The sequence below is a fragment of the Heptranchias perlo genome, chromosome 23 (genome assembly GCF_035084215.1).
Source record: "Heptranchias perlo isolate sHepPer1 chromosome 23, sHepPer1.hap1, whole genome shotgun sequence".
NCBI classification, from domain to species: Eukaryota; Metazoa; Chordata; class Chondrichthyes; order Hexanchiformes; family Hexanchidae; genus Heptranchias; species Heptranchias perlo.
Window position 1 is genome coordinate 32140773 of NC_090347.1, and position 27340 is coordinate 32168112.

A 27340-nucleotide genomic window follows, 5' to 3' on the forward strand; every position below is an offset into this window, starting at 1 on the left:
TGATATAGTTGCGATTACGGAGACACGGCTGCAGGGTGACCAAGGATGGGATCTGAACATCCAGGGGTATTCAATATTTAGGAAGGACAGGCAAAAAGGGAAAGGAGGTGGGGGTAGCATTGTTAGTAAAGGAGGAAATCAATGCAATAGTGAAGAAGGATATTGGCTCGGAAAATCACAATGTGGAAATATATCGCCGTTCCTTCATTGTCGCTGGGTCAAAATCCTGGAACTCCTTTCCTAACAGCACTGTGGGAGAACCTTCACCACATGGACTGCAGCAGTTCAAGAAGGCAGCTCACCACCACCTTCTCAAGGGCAATTGGGGATGGGCAATAAATGCCGGCTTCGCCAGCGACGCCCACATCCCATGAACGAATAAAAAAAAACCTGTGTGGGTGGAGCTAAGAAACACCAAGGGGCAGAAGACGTTGGTGGGGGTTGTCTATAGGCCCCCAAACAGTAGTGGAGATGGAGGGGAGGGCATTAAACAGGAAATTAGAGACACATGCAAGAAGAGTACAAGTGTAATCATGGGTGACTTTAATCTACATATAGATTGGTCAAACCAAATTAGCAATAATACTGTGGGGGAGGAATTCCTGGAATGTATACGTGATGGTTTTCTAGACCAATACATTGAGGAACCAATTAGAGAACAGGCGATCCTAGACTGGGTATTGTGCAATGAGAAAGGATTAATTAACAATCTTGTTGTGCGGGGTCCCTTAGGGAAGAGCGACCATAACATGATAGAATTCCTCCTGAAGATGGAGAGTGAAGTAGTTGAATCCAAAACTAGGGTCCTGAATCTAAATAAAGGAAATTACAAAAGTATGAGGTGCGAGTTGGCTATGATAGCTGGAACTTTACTAAAAGGGATGACGGTGGACAGGCAATGGCTAATATTTATAGAACGTGTGCAGGAATTACAACAATTATTCATTCCTGTCTGGCACAAAAATAAAACAGGAAACGTGGCTCAATCATGGCTAACAAAAGAAATTAGGGATAGTATTAGATCCAAAGAGCAGACATATAAAATTGTCAGAAAAAGCGGCAAGCCTGAAGATTGGGAGCAGTTCAGAATTCAGCAAAGGAGGACAAAGAGATTGATTAAGAGGGGAAAAATAGAATATGAGAGTAAACTAGCAGGGAACATAAAAACTGACTGTAAAAGCATCTCTAAATATGTCAAGAGAAAAAGGTTAGTGAAGACAAATGTAGGTCCCTTAGAGTCAGAAATGGGGGAAATTATAACGGGGAACAAAGAAATGGCAGAACAATTAAACACATACTTTGGTTCTGTCTTCGCAAAGGAGGACACAAATAACCTCCCAGAAATGTTAGGGAGCCAAGGGTCTAGTGAGAGGGAGGAACTGAAGGAAACCAGTAATAGTAAAACAAATAGTGCTAGGGAAATTAATGGGGCTAAAGGCTGACAAATCCCCAGGGCCTGATAATCGACATCCCAGAGTACTAAAGGAAGTGGCCCTGGAAATAGTGGATGCATTGATGATCATCTTCCAAAATTCCATAGACTCTGGAACAGTTCCTACAGATTGGAGGGTGGCAAATGTAACCCCACTATTTAAAAAAGGAGGGAGAGAAAACATAGGGAATTACAGACCAGTTAGCCTAACATCAGTAGTGGGGAAAATGCTAGAGTCTATTATAAAAGATGTGATAACGGAACACGTGGAGGGCATTAACGGGATTGGACAAAGTCAGCATGGGTTTATGAAAGGGAAATCATGCTTAACAAATCTACTGGAGTTTTTTGAGGAGGTAACTAGTAGAATAGATAGGGGAGAACCAGTGGATGTGGTGTATTTGGATTTTCAGAAAGCTTTTGATAAGGTCCCACACAAGAGGTTAGTGTGCAAAATTAAAGCACATAGGATTGAGGGTAATATACTGGCATGGATTGAAAATTGGTTGACAGACAGGAAACAGAGAGTAGGAATAAATGGGTGGCAGGCAGTGACTAGTGGGGTACTGCAGGGATCAGTGCTTGGGTCCCAGCTATTCACAATATATATCAATGATTTGGATGAGGGAACTAAATGTAACATTTCCAAGTTTGCAGACAACACAAAGCTGGGTGGAATGTGAGCTGTGAGGAGGATGCAAAGAGGCTCCAATATGATTTAGACAAGTTGGGTGAGTGGGCAAGAACATGGTAGATGCAGTATAATGTGGATAAATGTGAGGTTATCTACTTTGGTTGTAAAAACAGAAAGGCAGATTATTATCTGAATGGTGATAGATTGGGAAAAGGGAAGGTGCAACGAAACCTGGGTGTTATTGTACACCAGTCGCTGAAAGCGAGCATTCAGGTGCAGCAAGCAGTTAGGAAGGCGAATGGTATGTTGGCCTTCATTGCAAGGGGATTTGAGTACAGGAGCAGGGATGTCTTACTGCTGTTATACAGGGCCTTGGTGAGACCACATCTGGAGTATTGTGTGCAGTTTTGGTCTACTTATCTGAGAAAGGATGTCCTTGCCATGGAGGGAGTGAAACGAAGGTTTACCAGACTGATTCCTGGGATGGCAGGACTGACGTATGAGGAGAGATTGGGTCGACTAGTCCTATATTCACTAGAGTTTAGAAGAATGAGAGGTGATCGCATTGAAACATATAAAATTCCAACAGGGCTAGACAGACTAGATGCAGGGAGGATGTTCCCAATGGCTGGGGAGTCCAGAACCAGGGGTCATAGTCTCAGGATACGGGGTATGCCATTTAGAATCGAGATGAGGAGAAATTTCTTCACTCAGAGGGTGGTGAACCTGTGGAATTCTCTACCACAGAAGGCAGTGGAGGCCAAGTCATTAGATATATTCAAGAAGGAGATAGATATATTTCTTAATGCTAAAGGGATCAAGGGATATGGGGAAAAATCGGGAACAGGGTACTGAGTTAGACGATCAGCCATGATCATTTTGAATGGCGGAGCAGGCCCAAAGGGCCGAATGGCCTACTCTTGCTCCTATTTTCTACGTTTCTATGTTTAAGTGCGCCGACTATTTCGGGCAATTCAATAAGCTTTTCGCACTTTGTCGAAGTGCGATTACCTAATTACTTAACTCTCTCTATTTGCCGTTTTAAAAGCTCCACTAATTTCAAGCAAATTATAGTGCTTATTAAATATCTTTCAGTTTGTACTGTTAACTATTCACCTGAGGAGCTCGGTGCCTCAGTACTGTTTGTATTGGGAGTGGGGTGAAATAGAGGGTGAGTGATGGATTACATGCATTTACCAGCTATCACTCAGGCTGCAAGATTTCATTATCTTTCAAAGCACTGTGTCCCTCTCCTCTTTAGGATATTGATGACTCCTACATGAACGAGGTAGAGTTGGAAGCCAAACCGGCTACTGACACTGTTATTATTCCACACTTCTCTATCTCTGTAACTTCCTCCAGTCCTACAGCCATCCAAGAACTCTGCACTCCTCCAATTCTGGCCTTTTGTGCATCCCTCACTTCCTTCACCCGACCAGTGTCTCAAGCTGCCTAGGCCCTAGGCTCTGGAATTTCCTTCCTAAATCTCTTCACCTTTTCATTTCTCTCTCATCCTTTAAGATGCTGCTTAAAACCTACTTCTTTGACCAAGCATTTGGTCACCTGTCCTAACAGCTCCTTCTTCGGCTCAGTGTCAATTTTTTTTCTGATTATGCTTCTGTGAAGTGCCTTGGGATGTTTTTACTAAGTTAAAGGCGCTGTATTAAACAAGTTGTTGTTTTACCGTCCATTGCATGTAGCAGGAAAATAGTGTTAACACCAATGCACCTGCGATAAGCGGTGGGGACTGTATTAGGCTGTTCTTTATATGTAGCATTACAACAATAAAGGATAATACAGATGAACCCTTCTACAATAACAGAAGTCTACCTCACTTCAAGCTTTTCAGGCTCTTAATTCTATCCAAAACAATATGTTCATCTATGTTCATATTACTAGCCCCTTGCCCTTATTTTTAAAAGCTCACTGCACTCTGAGATGGTTCCTGTAGACTGGAAGATCATTAGGAATGTAATGTATGATTACTTGGATAGAGAGGGACATACTGGGGACACCCAACATGGCTTCAAAAAAGGAGGTCATATCTAACAAATTTGATTATACTTTTTGAAGAAGTCACTAAGATGGTGGATGAGGGAAGCCCATTGTTTACATAAAGCTATCGACAAGGTACCGCACAAGAGGCTTCTCTACAAGACCAAAGCTTTCGGTGTTAGTGGTAATGTATTGAGCTGGATTGAGAACAGGCTGGAAGGATGTAGGCAGAAAGTAGTTATAGAGGGATTTAGATCTGTTTGCAGACCGGTCACTAGTGGTGTCCCGCAGGGATCGGTGTTGGGACCGTTACTCTTTACTGTTTTTATTAACGATCTAGACGTAGGCGTTAGGGGTATGATCTGCAAATTTGCAGATGATACCAAGGCCTGTGTGAGTGTCAGGATCGTAGACGATGTTCGACTGCTTCAGCAGATCTTGATGCGTTGGGGGACTGGGCTTGTGACTGGCAAATGATGTTTAATTTGGAGAAATGCAATGTTATGCATGTGGGCAGGACAAATGCTCAACCTGCATACACCCTTCAGGGAAAAACATTAAAGCAGGTGGAGAAAGAAAGCGATATGGGCGTTCTAGTGCATAGATCGCTAAAGGTTCATGAGCAATGCTGTGAAGCAATAGCGAGAGCAAATAGGGTGCATTTATCGGACAATTGACAATAAGACAAAGCATATTATTTTGTCCTTGTACAATACCTTAGTCAGACCTCATTTGGAATACTGTGTCCAGTTTTGATTTCCTCACATGGTGGGTGATATTGAGGCGTTGGAAAGGGTGCAGAGGAGGGCCATTAATTCTCAGTTTAAAGCATCTTAGTTATCAAGACAGACAAAAAGAGCTCGGACTCTACACTTTAGAGAAGTGTAGACTTAGGGATGATCTGATTGAGGTTTATAAGATGATGAATAGATTGTGTTCCAGTTGACAGTTTGTTACAATTAAATACATTAGAGTGGACCAGAGGTCACAATTTTAAGCTGTACAAGGCAAGAACTGATGTCAGGAGGTGGTTCTTTTCCCAGAGAATAGTGGACCTCTGGAACAGGCTGCCGGCTCGTGTGGTGGACGTGATTCACTGAATTCCTTCAAGCGAGAGCTGGACCTGTTCCTGGCTGGGGCGGAGATCACCTCTTTCAAAAGGCAGGTAATGTAATGCATGGAATTATCAGGGCCAGGGTGATCTCCTGGACTAGCTTCGATCGGCAAAGAGGTCAGAAAGGAATTTCTCAGATTTTTCTCCCCCCCACAAATTGGCCTGGGTTTTTATCTGTTCTTTTGCCTCTCCAGGAGATCACATGGCATGGGATGGAGAGTGTCTATATTGTGATACACAAGGTATCATGATTGTGTGGGACAGGCTGGATGGACCCGAGGGTCTTTCCCTGTCCATCATTGTTAGTATGTTCGTAAATAAGTATGGTAAATGTTTATTTTAGAAAAAAACCCTGGAAACTGAAGATTCTGGAAAAACATAGGTCTGACATAATTTTGCAAAGAGAAAAAGTTAACATTCCAGTCGAACTTTCATCAGTACTCAGTTTTTCAGTTCTGGTGAAGGGTATACACCGAAAACATTAACCTTCTGTTTGAAGGATGCTGACAAACCTGCTGTGTATTTCCAGCATTTTCTGTTCTTAAAACAGTACTTCATTAAACTACCAACAAATCTTTACAGTTTGCTTAAAATAAAGAGATAATCCCAATTCTTTCTCTGATATAAAAAAACACATGGTTTATGAACTACTAGTTAAGGAGGAAGAGTGTGAAATATTGAATGGGACAAACATAGCAAGGGAGGAAGTATTAAGGGGATTAGCATCGCCAGGCCAGGATGAAATGTATCCCAGGCTGTCAAGAGAAGCAAGGGAGGAAATAACAAAGGCTCTGACCATCATTTTCCAATCCTTTCTGGCTACAGGCGTGGTGCTGAAGGACTGGAGAACTGCTAATGTTGTACTGTTATTTAAAAAGGGAGAAAGGGATAGACCGAGTAATTACAGACCAGGCAGCCTCGCCTCAGTGGTGGGCAAATTATTGGAAACAATTCTGAGGGACAGTATTAATCGTCATTTAGAAAGGCACGGATTAATCAAGGACAGTCAGCATGGATTTGTTAAGGGTAGGTCGTGTCTGACTAACTTGATTGAATTTTTTGAGGCAATAACAAGGAGGGTCGATGAGGGTAGCATGTTTGACGTACATGGATTTTAGCAAGGCTCTTGACACGGTCCCACATGGCAGACTGGTCAGGAAAATAAAAGCCCATGGGATCCAAGGGAAAGTGGCAAGTTGGATCCAGAATTGGCTCAGTGGCATGAACCAAAGGGTAGTGGTTGACGAGTATTTTTGTGACTGGAAGGCTGTTTCCAGGGCTCATAACTAGGTCCCTTGCTTTTTGTGATATACATTAATGATTTGGACTTAAATGTAGGGGACATGATTAAGAAGTTTGCAGATGATACAAAAAATGGCCATGTGGTTGATAGTGAGGAGGAAAGCTGTCGACTGCAGGAAATATTAATGGTCTGGTCAGGTGGGCAGAAAAGTGGCAAATGGAATTCAATCCGGAGAAGTGTGAGGTGATGCATTTGGGGAGGGCAAACAAGGCAAGGGAATACACAATAAAAGGGTGGATACTGAAAGGTGGAGAGGAACAATTGGAGTGCATGTCCACAGATCCCTGAAGGTAGCAGGACAGGTAGATAAGGTGCTTGAGAAGGCATACATGATACTTTCCTTTATTAGCCGAGGCACAGAATATGAGAGCAGGGAGGTTATGCTGGAACTGTATAAAATACTAGTTAGGCCACAGCTAGGGTACTGCATAAAGTTCTGGTCACCACAATACAGGAAAGATGTGATTGCACTAGAAAGGGTACATAGGAGATTTACGAGGAAGTTGCCAAGACTGGAGAATCTTAGCTATGAGGAAAGATTGGATAGGCTGGGGTTGTTTTCTTTGGAACATAGGAGGCTGAGGGGAGATTTAATTGACGTGTATAAAATTATGAGGGGCCTTGATAGAGTGGATAGGAAGGACCTATTTCCCTCAGCAGAGCGGTCAATAACCAGGGGGCATAGATTTAAAGTAATTGGTAGAAGGATTAGAGAGGAGCTGAGGAGAAATTTTTTCACCCAGATGGTGGTGGGGGTCTGGAACTCATTGCCTGAAAGGGTGATAGAGGCAGAAACCCTCAACTCATGCAAAAAGTATTAGGATGTGCACTTGAAGTGGCGTAAGCTACAAGGCTACGGATCAAGAGCTGGAAAGTGGGATTAGGCAGGACAGCTCTTTTTCGGCTGCCGCAGACACGATATGCTAAGTGGCCTCCTTCTGTACCATAAATTTCTGTGATTCTACGATTCTATGAGTGAGGACCAAAATGATTCCAATGACACATGGCAGCTTTAACGCATTTTTATGCAGGGCCCAGGCTACTACTGCAGCACACCTCCAACGTTAAGTTGAGTAGGAGAGAAGATGAGGTATATCAATAGTTGCGGTTAGGTGATGCCAAGCTTGTGTTTTAAAAGCCTGTATATTGTAGGAGGAAGAGAAGATTGAGGAATCCCACAGTTTTAAGCTGGGAAAAAAATGAGCTAGAGTAGGAGACTATGCAATAAGCTTGCATTTAAATAGCGAGTCTACTGCAAGGAGGATCATACATAGGACAATTTATTTGGAGCTTAGGAGAAACGAGAGAGAAAAATCCAGAGGAACAATAACCATATTAATATTGATTAAAGATAAGTACACTTAAGATCTGTATTAACTTCTTAAAAAATGATTACAAATCAGATTCTTTAGAAATGCATTAGCTTAATATTAAAGATAAATTCTCTTTGGAGGTACAACTTTTGCCACAATAATCCAACAGACTTTCAGTGAACATTTGATGGGTGTCATTTAAATCCATTAGATTTTACTAATGATAAGATTCCACACTAGAGATTATTAGCAACATTGAAAGCGCGTGGAATTGGAGGCAACCTTGCAACATGGGTTGGAAATTGATTGGGATGTCGGAGACATACAACAGGGATAAAAGTCACCCGGTCTGGATGGGATGCATCCTAGGTTGCTGAGGGATGTAAGGGTGGAAATTGCAGAGGTACTGGCCATAACCTTCCAAACATACTTAGATACGGGGGGTGGTGCCAGAGGACTGGAGAACTGCAAATGTTACACCCTTGTTCAAAAAAGGGTGTAAGGATAAACCCAGCAACTACACGCCAGTTAGTTTAACCTCGGTGATGGGGAAACTTTTAGAAACGATAATCCGGGACAGAATTAGCAATTACTTGGACAAGTGTGGATTGATTAGGGAAAGTCAGCACCGATTTATTAAAGGTAAATTGTGTTTAACTAATTTGATAGAGTTTTTGATGAGGTAACAGAGAGGGTAGATGACGGCAATGCAGTTGATGTGGTGTATATGGACTTCCAAAAGGCATTTGATAAAGTGCCGCATAATAGACTTGTCATCAAGATTGAAGCCCATGGAATAAAGGGGGCAGTAGCAGCATGGATACAAAATTGGCTAAGTCACAGGAAGCAGAGAGTACTGGTTGGTGTTCCCCAGGGGTCGGTACTAAAACCACTACTTTTCTTGATATATGTTAATGATTTGGACTTGGGTGTACAGGGCACAATTTCCAAATTTGCAGACGACACCAAACTTGGAAGTGTAGTGCAGAGTGAGGAGGATAGTGATAGACTTCAAGAGGATATAGACAGACTGGTGGAATGAACAGACATGTAGCAGATGAAATTTAATGCAGAAGAATGCGAAGTGATACATTTCGGTAGGAAGAACAAGGAGAGGGAATATAAACTAAGGGGCACAATTCTAAAAGGGCACAGGAACAGAGAGATCTGGGGGTATATGTGCACAAATCGTTGAAAATGGCAGGGCAGATTGAGAAAGCAGTTAAAAAAGCATACGGATCCTGGGCTTTATAAATAGAGGCATAGAGTACAAACTCAAGGAAGTCATGATGAACCTTTATAAAACACTGGTTCGACCACAACTGGAGTATTGTGTCCAGTTCTGGGCACTGCACTTTAGGAAGAATTTGAAGGCCTTAGAGAGGGTGCAGAAAAAATTTACTGGAATGATTCCAGAGATGAGGGACTTTAGTTACATGGATAGACTGGAGAAGCTGGGATTGTTCTCCTTGGAACAGAAAAGGTTGAGAGGAGATTTGATAGAGGTATTCAAAATCATGAATGGTCTAGACAGAATAGATGGAGAGAAACTGTTCCCATTGGCGGAAGGGTCAAGAACCAGAGGGCATAGATTTAAGGTGATTGACAAAAGAACCAAAGGTGACATGAGGAAAAGCTTTTTTATGCAGCAAGTGGTTAGGATCTGGAATGCAATGCCCGAGGAGGTGGTGGAAGCAGTGGTGGAAGCCAAGGCTTCTTCGACAGCACCTCCCAAATCCATGACCTCTACCACCTAGAAGGACAAGGGCAGCAGGCACATGGGAACAACATCACCTGCACGTTTCCCTTCAAGTCACACACCATCCCAACTTGGAAATATATCGCCGTTTCTTCATCGTCGCTGGGTCAAAATCCTGGAACTCCCCACCTAACACCACTGTGGGAGAACCTTCACCACAAGGACTGCAGCGGTTCAAGAAGGCGGCTCACCACCACCTTCTCAAAGGCAATTAGGGATGGGCAATAAATGTCGGCCTTGCCAGCGACGCCCACATCCCATGAACAAATTTTAAAAAATCATGGCTTTCAAAAGGGAACTGAATAAGTATTTGAATGGAAAAAATTTGCAGGGCTACAGGGATAGGGCGGGGGAGTGGGACTAGCTGGATTGCTCTTGCATAGAGCAGACATGGACTCGATGGGCCGAATGGCCCCCTTCCGTGTTGTGACCTTTCTATGATTCTATGAAAAGGTACGTACTCTGATTTGGGGGATGTGACAAGTGGTGTTTGCAGGGATCTGTTCTGAGGCCTTAGCTTTTCACCATATATATCAACGACTTGAATGAAGGAATAGAGAGTTGTATATCTAGATTTGCAGATGACACTAAGTTAGGAGGCACAGTAAGTGGTGCAGATGGTAGCAGAAAGTTACAAAGGGACAAAGGCAGATTGAGTGAATGGGCAAAACTATGGCAAATGGAGTTCAATATGGGGAAGTGTGAGGTTATCCACTTTGGATACAAGAAAGGCAAATTGGAGTATTTTCTAAATGGTGAGAAAATAAGAACTGTGGAGGAGCAAAGGTAACGATGTACACAAATCACTAAAAGCTAGTGGATAGATACACAAAACAATCAAATAAGCTAATAGAATATTGGCCTTTATCTCAAAGGGGCTGGAATACAAAGGGGAGGAATTTATGCTTCAGTTGTATAGAATCTTTGTCAGACCCCATCTGGAGTTCTGGGCACCGCACTGCAGGAAAGATATATTGGCCTTGAAGAGGGTGCAGCACAGATTCACCAGAATGATAGTGGGGCTTAAATGGTTAAATTATGAGGAAACGGTGCATAAATTTGGCTTGTATTCCCTTAAGTTTAGATGATTGAGAGCTGGTCTAATCAAAGTGTTTAAAATGATAACATGATTTGATAGGTTAGATACAGAGAAACTATTTTCTCTGATGCGGGAATCCAGAACAAGGGGGCATAATATTAAAATTACAGCTGGTCCATTCAGGAGTGAAATCAGGAAGCACTTCTTCACAAAAAGCATAATAGAAATCTGGAACTCTCTCCCCAAAAGGCTGTGGATGTCAGGTCAATTGAAACTTTTAAGACTGAGATTGATAGATTTTTGTTAAGTAAGGGTATCAAGGGATATGGGGCAAAGGCAGATAAAATGGAGTTGAGTTACAGATCAGCCAATGGCGGAACAGGCTCGAGGGGCTGAATGGCCTACTCCTGTTCCTATGTTCCTAATTAGTGTACCTGGCATACACCTTTGCATTACAGTAGCACATAACGGGAATCCAGACGCTGATCAGCAGAACAAGCACGATCTTCTATCCATTGATTTTAATGGACGGAAAGTCACGTGGTGCAAAATGATCCATGCACCTGAGTTCCCATTATTCAGTCCCACGGACAAAGCTCCGCACTGGGACCACTAATTCATAAAATCTACCTCCATTATAAGACAACCATCCAAATGAATGAGTACATTGAGAGATATAAAATGACAAATGCATTCAAAGCACACTTTGGTGTTTATAAAAGCACAACAGATAACACGAAAGAGTCTTTTAATTATATCAAGTGTAGCTGGGTAAACATCAAATAATGTAAAGTTTACAGAATTAATAATTGGCACTCTCCTTATGTGTAATTCTTGTACACATTGGTGTAAAATTAAAGCAGCATTCTTCTATTAAACTGTCGTCGGTTTATAATACACCCCATTTTTTTTAGAAGTATTTCTCCAACATGAATAATTTCAATGTGGATGTTCTCCATTTCCAGGCACTTTGTGTTCCCCATGTGTTTTGTCCAGAATGATATTGATGATGTCTCGACCGAAGTCATTGTCTTTGCCCCCCCGCCACTATCTCCGTTCCCTCGCCATCGATTCCATCCCTCTCCCTGGCCATTGTCTCAGGCTGAACCAGACTGTTCGCAACTTTGGCATCTTATTTGACCCTGAGCTGAGCTTTTGACCCCATATCCTCTCCATTACAAAGACCTCCTACTTCTACCTGCGTAATATTGCCCGTCCACTGCTCAAACCCTCATCCATGTTTTTGTTACCTCCAGACTTGACTATTCCAATGTTCTCCTGGCTGGCCTCCCATCTTCCACCCCCCCATAAACTTCAGCTCATACAAAACTCTGCTGCCTGTATCCGAACTCGCAACAAGTCCTGTTCACCCATCACCCCTCATTCTGTACTGTGTGATTCTATTATTCTATGATAAGCTCCTTAAAACCTACCTCTTTGACCAAGCTTTTGGTCACCTGTCCTAATGTCTCCTTCTTTGGCTCGGTGTCCATTTCAGTCTTGTTTACGCTCCTGTGAAGCACTTTGGGATGTTTTGCTTCATTAAAGATGCAATATAAATGTAAGTTGTTGTTTTTGTTTCGCTCTCCAAAGTAGTCAATGGCTGCCATCAGGAAGTAGCAACAAGGGGACATCACATTTGAATTTATTATTGAGCATTAATTTGTTTAAATTATGTGGGACCCATAGCAAATCTTTAATGTTTTGAGTTTACTTCAATACTGGTTGTTTGTGGACTGTCAAGAGTTTCTGTAGCCACATCTCCTTTAAACATTGTAATTGAAAAAACTGTGTGAAGAAAAACATTAGTGCTCTGAAAGTTGTAAAGGACATGAAGTATTCTTAAATAAACTGAAGTGTTCATCATTTAGATAAAAATCACAACCATTAAGAACAGGAATAAATTTGCAGAGGAGGAGAAGGGAGCTGACTATATATTTCATATGCTGTGGCCAAAGTCCAAATAAGACACTAATTGGAAGCTTCTTGCAACTGAACTATCAATTAATACATTTGTAATATCGAAAATAATCATTACCTACCTATTTTTGCAATTTTTCCAATCAACAGCAAATGTAAATAATCTTTTAAGAGGTTAATTTTGCATCTTATGCAACTTGAGTCCTGAATATAGAATTTTAAAGTGGGTTGATTTTAGTTATTCAAACAATATCTCCGCTGATGTTTCCTCCCCTTTTGCAGACAGTAGGAAAGAAGCAGAAAGGAATTCCACCCACACAGCAAGGAGCCGATTTTATGAATGCCAGCCTGACTGGTCTATAATTGCTGGGTTTATCCCTCTCCCCTTTTTTGGACAGTGATATAACACTTGCAATCCTCCAGTCCTCTGGCACCAATCCCATATCTAAGGAGGATTGGAAGATTGTGGCCAGAGCCTCCGTTATCTCCATCCTTACTTCCCTCAGCAACCTAGGATGTGCTCTGTCTGGACGGAGTGACTTTTCTACTTTCCCGTTTCGCGACCACTGCCAAATAACTCTTCCTGAAAAGTGCTTGTGTGGACAGTGGATGAGTGCCGGAATGAGGTTAGCTGTGATGTCCTTCACCATCACACGTGAAGAAGGGGGAACATGGGGAAGGTATCGGAGATTGGTCCGCACCCATGGAACTTTCATGTGTGCACGACTCAAGAGTCTTCAGGAGACTGGGAAGAAAACTAGACTTGGAGAATAAAAGAAAATAATTGATTTGTGATTTAAGAGGCAAATTTTCAAATTAATTTTCCATTTTAAGATAATGAACGATTTAATTGTAGGACTTAAATTGCTCCATTAGTAGGAGAAGAAGGCAGCTGCAATTAATAGATTTCTTACCAGTGCTTTACAGTGCTTAGGATCATCAATTGTGGAAGCTTCGCTGTTTCAAAACAATGATTAGACTTTTAAAAGAAGTTTTAAAAGAATTGTGGCTCCGTGGGTTACATTTCCATATTGACAGGAGCACTTCAGCTCCGCTAGTAACTGCCCAACCCGTGTCCTCCCCCCGTTATAGAGAGGAATTGAATTGAATTGAGATTGACCATTAAAACTGATGACAACAACTTTCTAGGACAATTTATGCCTGTAGAAAAAGTGCATCATTAAATGTCTTGGCCTACGACCCTTTACTAAGAGACTGGCTGAGAGGAGCAGCTTGGCCACTAACAGACTGAAAATAAAATCAGTCTAAACGTTCACCCATATAAGATGCTGACGGTCCATGTCAAACGGTATTTTATTTCCATTAGTGAGGTGGCTGCACAACCTGGAACCAGTAATGTCACAAGTGACTTATGGTCGGTCTCAAACAGTAGATAAAAAAAGAATCACATGTATTGCTGAGTAATTTACTGTCTATAGTGCTTGTGCTATTTATTTTGTTGGGACAGATAAAGGAGATAAATTTGTAATTTATTCACCAGTATGTTCGTTTTGGGCTGGGAAGTCATATGGTGATAATCGTAACTTTGGTGTAATGTCGCTTACATGGAAATAGGATGCCCCTGGGAATGTTACATTCTGACTCACCAATATCATGGCTCGATGAAGTCCCAGGTTTTGTACCCTACATTACAGCACTGCAGCATGTTGTACAGTGGGTATAATTACCTATTCAGTGGAGAATTTCTCATTGATATGAGTCACTTTCCAACGTATGATTTTCCGGAAAGCAGCAGTCTGATATCATGTGCCATAAATTGGGTGATGCCCTGTATGAAAGAAAATCGTATTGAGATGCCCACCTGGAGATGATCTCACCCAGGTCATCAATGTCAGGAGTTGGCTGGTACTGGACACACTATACTGCATTTTTTTGACAACAATCTTGGCATAACCTCAAATATTGTATAATGGGGCACAAGTCAGCCTGCCCTTTAAAAGGATTATGGGCAATGTGGAATTTCTCCAAACTGAATACAAAAACTTAAGCAGATTACATTCCTGACAGAAAAATAAACTATGTTATTAAAACTGTTGTTTTTATTTCAAAGGCACTGACTGAAATACAGCTAGATCCTTCTATCCATTCATAGTCACTCGGCAGAAAATCTAGTATTAAACAAAGGCTGATTACATTCCTAAGTGGAAAAACAGCATTGGCTTCATCCTCAACAATAGGTGGTGATTATACTAATTGCATGGATAGAATCAGATTGGGATGTATTTAATAGTTATTTTGTTACCTGATTAGCAATTATGCCTTAGAATTGAATTAAATTACAAACTGTGACGCATACAATAGTTTTCAATGGTAACCAATTACTGCCAAAATGAAAAGTGATTTGTTTGATGGTTACCATGATTACAATGCAAAATCCGAAACAAGAATGATGTGGTACTATTACTACCAGTGGGAATGTCCAAGCCTAAAATTCCACTGCTAATCAAAATGCATCAAACAACACTTGCAACAACCTAATGCTAACACCTAAGAGAGAAAGTCAAACAGGTGACTCACCTTTCAGTGACTCCTGGAAGACTAGCTTCCTTCCCACTCCGAGCTTCTATAGGTTTTCCTCTGGCAAATATTCAAGCCTTAATTTCCTAAATCCTAGCTCCAGGCACCTCTTGGCCATTGTACACTCCTGACGAATACTTCAGCTTCTTTCTACAGAAACTCAAAGCTCCTATCTTACAGTTTCATGTTTCTTCTATCAAAGACCAGACGTTTTCCTGTAAGCGTAATCCAAGATCAAGTCACTGGCTCCAAGTTGCTCTGCACAGGGAGTTTTGCTTGATTTGAAACTGAAACACTCACACTCCTCTGATTTGACTTGAATCAACCATAACCAATTTGGCGTCTTGGCCTTCCTAAAAGTTGGGTTATTGTCATAGCTTGCTCAGGGTTCCGATAATGCAAAGTATGAATATTTTAACCAATTATTGCACCCTGACATTGTACTAATCCATTTAAACTCCTTCTTGTACAGTGTATATATTTTGTACTTTTGTTTCTTGAAAATGGAGGTTCTCAGGTTCCTACCAGTATGCAGGGCTTCCATAAGTCTCTGTTGTGGAAGACTTGACATCGGAAAAGGAAAGGAAGAACTTGCATTTATAGAACACCATTCACAACCTCAGGACATCCCAAAACACTTTACAGCCAATGAAGTACTTTTGAAGTGCAGTCACTGGTGTAATGTATAAGGCATATAAGACATCCATGAGAGCAGATTGTTGTCATATTGACATAAGTAGGGGCAAGCTTATTTTTGACATAGCTGTTAGATTGTTTTTCTTCTAATGGTGACTTACTCAGTTATTTGTTACCTTGTATATAACAAATGACTTTCCAATATTTCTGGGAGAAATACAACAAATCATTCAATGAGGGCTATTAAACCACCATCACATGCCAACTCTTTGAGCAATTCACAAAATTAAAGTATATTACAGCTAATGGCTCCTTGAAGGTTGGTACCTTATGTAAACACAAAGTAGACGTTATGTAAGGAACTAATTTGAATTCTAAGTATAATCGAGATCAGCTGTCAGTCAGAAAACAGTTGTTCTGTAACTCCACTGGAAGATCTGCCTGAGATTAAATTTGAGCACATCTCACTTCCACCAAAAACTGTTGTAAATGGAATGTCTTTCTTGTTTGTTTCAGTAAACAAGATTTAGGTAATGAATATTGTTATGACATTCATCATACAAGAAACATAATTTTGACTTGCTTCTTTTAACAAATTATATACTTTATTCTTGTAGTAGGGCTGTGAACAAATTACATTTTACTTATTTATATAAAAATTGGCCAGAGGCAAAGCAGAGAATGTTTGAATAAACAATTTGTGTAAGCAGGGGTATGAGGTTAGTGTTTACATTATTAGAGCTTTTTATGTGCGATTGGTTTTTCCCCTCAGTGTTTTCCCCTCATCTCCTGAAGGCATTGATTCCTTGCTGGGACACACTTCTATGTGCACCAGATGCCCCCAGTACCTTGCACAACTGACCATTTCTCACGTGTGACAGTGAAGGTTGACGGGCCTTTTGGCCATCAGAGCTAAGTACAATCCCATCCTCACCTGGTGTCCATACCTACACACTTTCCAGCAAGCGTCACTGGCTCAGGAAGGGAAGCCCCACCTGATAATTCATCTCCCTAGCCAATTTTTGCTCCTCAACTGCTGTCCCAGCTCAGATCAGCTAACTCAGCAAAGACCAAGGATCGTACCTTAAATAGGATAACCTTAAAAATTGAAAGATGAGATGCAAGGTGTGAAAAAAGAACCAGAGGGAAGATGAGGAGAATTTTTTTTTAATAACGTAGCGAGTTGTTACGATCTGGAATGCACTGTCTGAAAGGGTGGTGGAAGCAGATTCAATAGTAACTTTCCAAAGGGAATTGGATATATACTTGAAAAGGAAAAATCTGCAGAGCTATGGGGAAAAAGCAGGGGAGTGGGACTAATTGGATAGCTCTTTTGCACAGGCATGATGGGCCGAATGGTGCTGTACGATTCTATGCACCTGGGACTTTTCAGAAGTCTGGATGAATATCACTTCATGCAGTGTAATTACCCACAAAGCCTCAGAAGCTGCTTTTTAAAAACTCTATTAAGAACAAATGTTCTTTTAAAAAAAAATCTTGTTCAAGGCATTTCCTTTATCACTATTTTACATTTCAAAAGCATGCTGTTCATGTGTCACGTACATGTTATTATACAGGAAAGCTCTGTGGTGTGGTGGGAAAAGTACCGTTGCAGGAACTGTTTTGGAATAAATGCTGCTGTAAAAAAAATCACTTACTAAAATAAAACTCATAACCAAATGGTTCTTCTTTGCTTCAGACTTTGAAAAGTCTCGCGGAAGATTATCAAGTGCCCTCACGCATGCTTGCACATCTGCCACCATACCTTTTCCCTCTAAAGTAGTCAACTTATTCTGCAGGCAGGGCTCAAATATTTATTTACTATGTATTATAATGATGTTAAGTATTAGTTCTAAATTCTAAATCTCACTTGTGCCATCGAAGTGAGATGTTGAGCCCCAGCCCTGGCCTGCAGAGAGGGCAAGTCAGTACAGGGCACTCTTGCTCAGTTCCTGGTGTTGGGTTTTAGAGCAAAAGTAGAAAAAGAAATTCAAATGCTGCAAAAACAGAAATAAAAGTAGAAAATCCTAGAAGTACACCACAATTTCAACAAAAAAAATCCACGGCTGTTTCGGATAGAAATCCTCTGTCAGAATTGCTTATAAAGGAATTTTGGCAGAGGTCTCTGAAAAGATTGCATCTAATTAGCTCCAAATTCGGAGGTGTTTGATGCTGACATGTATCCCACGATTGTAAAAGTGTTCTGTTCGCCAACACTAACATTCCTCACATTGATAAGTACATCATTTATCGATATATTTCATAAATAGCCTTTTAAATAATCCATGACGTCCAATTGTAACTCATTTGCAAAAATCCTTCTTTTTTGCACATTACTTCAAGACCAATGCTGTAACTGGTGACAAATGACCCAAATAATTAATATGGCATCATGGTTTTACAGGGTTTATGTAGAGTGCAATAAGGAAATGGGAAGTAGGGAAATATTTAATTTATTTGATGGTGTTGCAGGAATTTGACTTCTGATCTAATGGCTGTTTATCTGGGGTGTGTTTTTCTGGGGCACCCTGCAAAATCAGGTTCCCTGTCCTTCTACCTGTAGAAGTGATCCATAAGGAACAAAGGCAACAAAGGAAGAAGCAGTGAAAGATCAGAGTTGGAAGGAGAGACACACTGGGGTGACTTGCAAGTTGGTGCATTATTTTGTCTTGTTCTGTCTACTGAATTTGGACAGTCATTTGGTAAAAAGCCCTTCAGAAGAGTGGGGGAAACTGGGGCACTTTATTGGCTAGTCTCCATGGTCCAATGCTTCTGTGTTTCCTGAGTGGCCCAGACAATGGGCTTGACTTGTCTTTTGTCTCTGTCTCTCTTACCACCTGTGCTGCTCTCCTTTACACTGATTGATATACAAACAAAATAATGTACCTACATATTATTTTTATACATCTCAGTTAATATAGTAATGTTAAATATTGCTCAAAGGCATTTTAGTTCACCTTTTTAACTTGAACATTCTTGATTGTATATTGAAAGGTACTGGTCCCTAAATTTCTCCGAGCAGCGAACCAGTCGTGATTGGCGCTCATTAGATTTAAATTCACCCACTAAGTTACCACGTTCTTTTTGGCGACAAATTCCTTGAACTGCAATTTCAGAAAATATCAGCGTTCTTTCCCAGGCTGCGTGAGTGGTCCCTCAACCAATCAGCATGAAGCAAGCCACGCTGTGAGAACCAGGAAACTAAAAAACCAGATGTGCTTGACAAGGTATTATAAAATGAAATAGAGAAATTGAAATAAAGAGAGGATAAGATTAAAAGACTGAGATAGAGACAGAAGGATAAAGTAAAAAAAGTAATTTTTTAATTACATTTTTTTTTAAATGTCCAAGAACTATTAAAATCAGGATGTGGAGGTGCCGGTGATGGACTGGGGTTGACAAATGTAAACAATCTTACAACACCAAGTTATAGTCCAACAATTTTATTTGAAAATCACAAGCTTTCGGAGGCTTCCTCCTTCGTCAGGTGAATGTCAGGAAATCCTTGAACCTTTCGCATTTATACTCAGAGAACAATACCTGGTGATTACAGATAATCATTCCAACTGCCCGTTGTCAAGGCAATCAAAGTGTTCAGACAGAGAGGTGTTACCTACAGGACCACCGAATATACAAACGGCCAGAACACAAAACAGGGAGAGAGAGGGAGAAACATCCGAAAGGAAGAGAAAGACTGAAAATGACCCGTTGAATTAAAAACAGATAACCTTTATTCGCTGGTGGGGTTACGTGTAGCGCGACATGAACCCAAGATCCCGGTTGAGGCCATCCTCATGGGTGCGGAACTTGGCTATCTCTTCTTTTCGGATGTTTCTCCCTCTCTCTCTCTGTTTTGTGTTCTGGCCGTTCGGTGGTCCTGTAAGTAACACCTCTCTGTCTGAACACTTTGATTGCCTTGACAACGGGCAGTTGGAATGATTATCTGTAATCACCAGGTATTGTACTCTGAATATAAATGTGAAAGGTTCAAGGATTTCCTGACATTCACCTGACGAAGGAGGAAGCCTCCGAAAGCTTGTGATTTTCAAATAAAATTGTTGGACTATAACTTGGTGTTGTAAGATTGTTTACATTTATTAAAATCAGGAGTAACGAGACTCCACATTTATAAAAGTTAATTTTTAGTGCCAGAGAGGTTGTTTGGCAGTCATTAAGACTTATTACGCTGCTAAAACTTAGTTTAGACTTAAAAAACTGAGCGCACCTGTTTTGTGGCGATATTAGTTTGTTTCCAGCTGGGCAGGACAGCATCTTGGCACTGGTCCATCAATTCCATTGACTGCAGCCGGCGATGTCCCTTTAAGGCGAAGCTGTCATATTGCCGGCAAACCAGGAAGAGCAAGTTCTGGATTTCCGCGTTTAACTGGGCATGTGCGGTTGCCAGAACTTGCTCTTCAATTTCACCCTTAAGTCTGTTCGGCTCACCATTATTTTAAAAGCAATTTCTGGGCCTATAAATCAGATTGATCCCAATTGTGTGATGTAATTCAGGGTATTTCAAGAACTATCTCCTGGACAAGTATTGAATGCCTAGAGGGATCAGAGAGGAATTTCCCAGATCTTTCCCCCAAATTCTTTGTTGAGGTAACGGAGAGGATTGATGAGGGTAGTGCAGTTGATGTTGTGTAAATGTACTTTCAAAAGGAATTTGAATAAAGTACCACATAATAGACTTGTGAGCAAAATTAAAACCCATGGGATTAAAGGGACAGTGGCAGCATAGATACAAAATTGGCTAAGGGATAGAAAGCAGAGAGTAGTGGTGAACGGTTGTTTTTCAGACTGGAGGGAAATATACAGTGGTGTGCCCCAGGGGTCAGTACTAGGACCGTTGCCTTTTTTGATATATATTAATGACCTGGACATGGGTATAGAGGGTAAAATTTCAAAGTTTGCAGATGACACGAAATTCAGAAATGTAATAAACAATGTGAAGGCTGGTAACAGATTTCAGGAGGATATAGACTGGTGAAATGGGCAGAAACATTGTGGATGAAATTTAACGCAGAGAAGTATGAAGTGATACATGAATAGGATGAATGAGGAGAGGCAATATAAACTAAAGGGGACAATTTTAAAGGTGGTGCAGGAACAGAGAGACTTGGGGGTGTACGTACACAAATCTGTGAAGGTGGCAGGACAAGTTGAGAAGGCTGTTGAAAAGGCATATGGGATCCTGGGCTTTATTAATAGACATGATGTGGAGATGCCGGTGATGGACTGGGGTGGACAAATGTAAGGAATCTTACAAAACCAGGTTATAGTCCAACAGTTTTATTTGAAAATCACAAGCTTTCGGAGATTTTCTCCTTCGTCAGGTGAGTGAGTGAAAGGTTCTCAAATCGCATATCTTATATTAGGCTGGGACACGATCACACCAATCAAAGGTGTCGTTGGTGTTCAGACAGGTTAGCCACGGAAAACAGTACATCCCAGTATACTGAATACACAATGGGTCAGATTACACAGACAAAGAGAGAAAGAGACCCGAAAGGCAGAGAGAGAGAGAGAGAGAGAGAATGTCCAGTTGTATTAAAAACAGATAACTTTTTTTTCCTGCTGGTGGGGTTACGTGTAATCGTCGAGCAGAAATTAATAGCCAAGTTCTGCACCCATGAGGACGGCCTCAACCGGGATCTTGGGTTCATGTCACGCTACACGTAACCCCACCAGCAGGAAAAAAAAGTTATCTGTTTTTAATACAACTGGACATTCTCTCTCTCTCTCTGCCTTTCGGGTCTCTTTCTCTCTTTGTCTGTGTAATCTGACCCATTGTGTATTCAGTATACTGGGATGTACTGTTTTCCGCGGCTAACCTGTCTGAACACTAACGACACCTTTGATTGGTGTGATCGTGTCCCAGCCTAATATAAGATATGCGATTTGAGAACCTTTCACTCACTCACCTGACGATGGAGATAATCTCCGAAAGCTTGTGATTTTCAAATAAAACTGTTGGACTATAACCTGGTGTTGTAAGATTCCTTACATTTATTAATAGAGGCATAGAGTAGAAAAGCAAGGAAGTTATGCTAAACCTTTATAAAACACTGGTTAGGCCTCAGTTGGAGTATTGTGTTCAATTCTGGGCACCGCATTTTAGGAAGGATGTCAAGGCCTCAGAGAGTGTGTAGTAGAGATTTACTAGAATGGTACCAGGGATGAGGGACATCAGTTATGTGGAGAGACTGGAGAAGCTGGGGTTGCTCTCCTCAGAATAGAGAAGGTTAAGGGGAGATTTAATAGAACTGTTCAAAATCATGAATGGTTTTAACAGAGTAAATAAGGAGAAACTGTTTCCGGTGGCAGAAGGGTCGATAATCAGAGGACACAGATTTAAGGTGATCGGCAAAAGAACCAGAGGTGACATGAGGAAACATTTTTTTACGCAGCGAGTTGTAATGATCTGGAATGCACTGCCTGAAAGGGTGGTGGAAGCAGTTTCAATCGTAACTTTCAAAAGGAAATTGGATAAATACTTGAAGGGGAAAAAAAATACAGGGCTATGGGGAAAGAGCAGGGGAATGGTACTAATTGGATAGTTCTTTCAAGGAGCCGGCACAGGCACAATGGGCCAAATGGCCTCCTCCTGCACTGTACCTACTATGATACTATGAAATTGGCCTGGGTTTTCATTTTTGTTTGCCTCTTTTGGGAGATCACATGGTTTTGGGTGGGTTGGAGAGTGTATATATTGTAGCACATTGTGTGGGACAGGCTGGATGGACCTGAGGGTCTTTTCCTGTCTGTCATTGTTTGTATGTTCGTAAATAGTTAAGAAATACATTTGCATCTTTATTTGTAGGCTTATCTTAAAAAAAAACCTTGCGCCATTTCCCCCACATACAAATGACATTGGATTTCTCCACTGACTGAACATAACGATTTATTGGGTTTGTTGAGAAATATTTAACTTGTCACAATTGTGACCTAATCAGCTAAAAGTAATTGTAATTCTGACAAAGGGTCTCTACCCAAACTTTAACCTGACTTCTCCTTACAGATGCTGGTGGACTTGCTATGTATTTAATTTATTATTTTCAGCATTTGTAGTTTTTCTCTTTACCTCAAAAGTCCTGTTATTTGCTAAAAATAACAGTCTGCTGTCTGCACGGAGTCTGAACGGAGATCAGATATCCCACACGTAAAACACAGATACAGGTCCTGTCCTTATGTTTACACACTGATGAGTTATGTTAAAACATTGAATAAAGGTTGTGCACCACTAAATCCCATATTCTCCAATCTACATGCCAGATCTCACCAATCTGCCGATCAGAGTTGGTATCAAGCCTGTGAGATTGTGTGCACCAAGGTTCTCTGCTGATGCACTACAGGCCTTGGTGCAAGAGGTGGACAGAAGGAGGGACATCCGATATCTGCAGGGGGGGGGGCTGCGGTGGGGGGGGGGGGTGGGTGGCGAGAGGCCCTCCAGACGTATGCTCAAAAGGCAGTGGGAGGCAGCGGGGGACGAAGTCAATGCCAGGCGCAGAGCACCACGAACATGGACGCAGTGCAGGAAGAAGATCAATGCTTTGACATGAGTGGACAAGGTGAGTGAGGTCAACTGTCAAGTAGCGTCTCCTACCAACTGCACCACTAGCCGCATCCACTGCTCCACCCACTACACCCCCATCACCCACATACCAACAAACTCCTTCCATCAGTAATCAATTCTTCAAATCAGATACTTCCTCTCACCCTTACACATTACCACTGTTGCAAGTCGCCCACCCACAACTCTCAGGCCACACACATTGGCAGCTATTCAACCATGACAGGCACATCACCCAGACACATGTCCCACTTTCTTGCAGAATAACAGGAGGCAGTAAGTGGCAGTGGCATTTAGCCCCTCGAGCCTGTTCTGCCATTCAATGAGATCATGGTGGACCTGTGACCTAACTCCATATACCCGCCTTAATCCCATATCCCTTAATACCCTTGGTTCACAGAAATCTATCAATCTCAGATTTAGAATTCACAATTGAGCTAGCATCAACTGCCATTTGCAGGAGAGCGTTTCAAACTTCTCCCATCCTTTGCGTGTAGAAGCCTTTCCTAACGTCACTCCTGCATGTCTTGGCTCTAAATGTTAGGCTATGTACCCGCATCCTGATATTCAAGTACAGGAGACCTCCAAAAACAGTTACAAATGTATTGGCAGCCAGAAGCAATAATCTAGTCACTAACCTATAAATCCTACATGGTCCCTTTAAATAGCACTGATGGGGGTCCTCCAGGCACTGTAAGACACGTTCAGATGGTGGTGGTTAAGACTGTGCGTTGAGTTGAGCATTAAGTGCCAAAATAGTGTCTATCACTTTAAATCAGCATTGCACACTGATTGTATCCATTTACTCCTTACTTTACATTCTCCCGGTGTTCGGTATTTGCGCATGTGCTAACTCCTATACCAAGATGGCGTCCGGCGCATGTCATGCTGGAAATGTGCATGCGTAGCCAAGACGCCATTTTGGATGTTCAAGAGACCGCGTAGCGACGAAACAACAGGCGCTACATGGCCCAATTTAGCGCCCACTATTCCTTTCCCTCAAATTCCAACCTTTCGTTTTAGTTACAATTCGGAACTTGGGACAAAATCACCACTACTATTTTGATATTAGAGAAGAAACTAGAACATTAAAGTAGCTTCTTCTGACAGGAATATTTCACTCAGTTATGGGGTCACAATGAAAAGAACTCACCCCAGTTGCCAGAAGAAGCTAGCAGCCAGCTGAATAGCTCTGGGTTATAGGTTCAATTCTTAATGGAGATCTTGCTTATTTTCACAATGATAAAGGTTTCACAGTTTTATCAAATTATTCTCCACCATGTATTAATCTGCTACCTGAGGGAGGCCTGGTCCTTGCAGATACATAACACATTTATCAAATAATATTTATGCAGATATCAATATTTATTCATGAAATGACCTGAATGCTCTTTTACCCTTTTAATTTTCACAGCTGCTTACTTCTGGAAGCCACTCTGGGTAGCTACTGCCTATTACATTGCATATGAACCTGACCATCAATAAACTGCACCTCCTATCAAAATTCTCCAAATGCATTCCTGAGTACGTAATTCATGTAACTGCCATCCCACTGGACCCTTCCTTATCCTTAACAATTATACATATGTTTAAGTAATTACTGATACAACAGCTATTCCGAAGGATTCCCTACTGTCCGAGGTGTTGTTCTATCTATATTTGAGATTGTGCAGAATTTGCCAAGTTCTGCAAATTAATTTCAATGAGACTATTGGACAAGATGAACCCCTGCACACCTCCCTACTCCCTAAAACCTGTTTAAATACTCGGACCAGAATTTGCACTTAACACACTTTATTGGACCATATAGGAAGTGAACTGCTGAGCTTCACACACACTTTGAACAAAAAAGTAATATAGAAATACCAAGTTCTAACTCAAGACCGTGCAGTTCAAAACCAAACAGTGCATCATTTTGTTTCTTCCCCCCCTCTAAGCACAACCCAATGATCCATGACACTTTGCACCTGTGCTATATACAGTCCAGGCGCAGTAATATAGCATGCAGTCCAAATTTAGATTAGTGCAATCAGAAATAAACTAGGAACCATTATCTCCAACTGATCAGCAAATTTGATAGATCAGAACTTCACTTAGGTGTCAGCCATGGCTCAGAAGTAGCGCTCTCGCCTCTCAGTCAGAAAGTTGTGGGTCCAAGCCCCACTCCAGAGACCTGAGCACGTACCCAGGCTTACACTTCAGTACAGTACTGAGAGAGTGCTGCACTGTCAGAAGTGCCGTCCTTCAGATGAGACGTTAAACCGAGGCCCCGTCTGCTGTCTCAGGTTGAATGTAAAAGATCCCATGGCATTATTTCGAAGAAGAACAGGTGAGTTCTCCCCAGTGTCCTGGCCAATATTTATCCCTCATCCAACACCACTAAAACAGATTATCTGGTCATTATCACATTGCTCTTTGTGGGACTTTGCTGTGCACAAATTGGCTGCTGCGTTTCCTACATTAAAACAAAGACCACACTTCAAAAGTATTTAATTGGCTGTAAAGTGCCATGGGATGTCCTGAGGTCATGAAAGGCGCTTTATAAATGCAAGTCTTTTTCCTTTTTTCTTTTTCATAAGGCCTTTGTTAAAGCTGAGCGTGTAGGTCTCGATGGTATGTTGCAATTTGTGCCAAAAGAATCATCCTTTTTGCCTTGCTATTTTTTTTAAAACAGCTGCTGTGTATTAATTGTGAGTGCCTATATCTACCTGACCTTGACAAAATGTAATACTGTACCTATAATGCTATTTTCCAAAGCTGATCTCATACCAAAGGAAATTCGATATAATTCAATATATACAAAAATATAATAATTACATAACAAAAAGTTATGAGACATCATCTATTGGAGCTTACAGTTGCCACGTAAATTCATAAACCCATTTGGGATGGACCCAGAGTTTAAAATATCTGTGATTTTATGAACACAAGATTGAACACCAAAGGTTTCTTTATAAACATTGGAATTTTTATTTACAAAATTAATTAAGACAGTTAAATTATTCATGAAGTGTAAATCAAAAGGATTTAAGAATGTTTATAAACTATATCAACCTCCCCAGTGACCTTATCTATCAATCTCTTTTATCCCTCAGGTAATTTATCTGATTGTCTTTTGAAATTGTTCATCCTGTTTGTTTCAGCGGCTTTCCCTGGTATCTTACTCTACTAGTCTATGGCCCTTTGATTGGGCCTGCAGAGCCCTTCCCCTTTGAATGGACAAATGGGACATATGTGAATGGACAAATGGGACATATGGTAATGGAGATCAGAAAATAGTTAATGTCTTAAATGAGTCTTTCACTTCGGTCTTCATAATTGACGATATTGGACAGTGGAGCTAGCTGTAGAATGTATAAAGGATGTGGTTAATTATGCTTGTGTTGTGAACAAACTCAAAGCACTACATGTTTATAGGACACCTCGACCAGATGGGATACACCCTAGAGTCATTAAGGAATTGAGTGATGAAATACATGAGGAGCTAGTTAAATTTTCAATAGTTCTTTATATTCTTGGGCTGTACCCAAGGACTGGAAGGTTGCCCATATAGTTCCAATATTCAAAAAAGAACTGAGGCATAAATTGGGTAATTATAGGCCTGACATCTATAGTTGAGAAAATTTTGGAGGGTCTTTTACAAGATGCTATTGATGTTCATCTAGAAGAGAATGCCAGCATAGTTTTAGAAGCAGTATGTTGTGCCTCAAACATCTACTGGAATTTCCTGAGGAGACCTAATTAGTGAATGAGAGATATCCAGTGGTTGTAATGGACTTTCTTAAAGCAGCTGATAAGGTTCCACACTTGAGGCTTTTAAAGGAGATTGAAGCATGTATTTTAACTGGCAAATTGGATGTTGATGATAAATGGTGCAGATGCTGTCTGGGGGTTAGTAACAACCGGAGATCCATTGCAGACTGTTTTGGGTCCACTTTTGTTCACACTGTTCACAAATGATATGGAAACAAATATCAATATTAATGTTATGAAATTTGGTAATGATACCAAGCTGTGCGATCAGATGTCCTGCATAGAGGAGATAGAAACTATTCAACTGACCTGAAGCAGTTATGAAGAT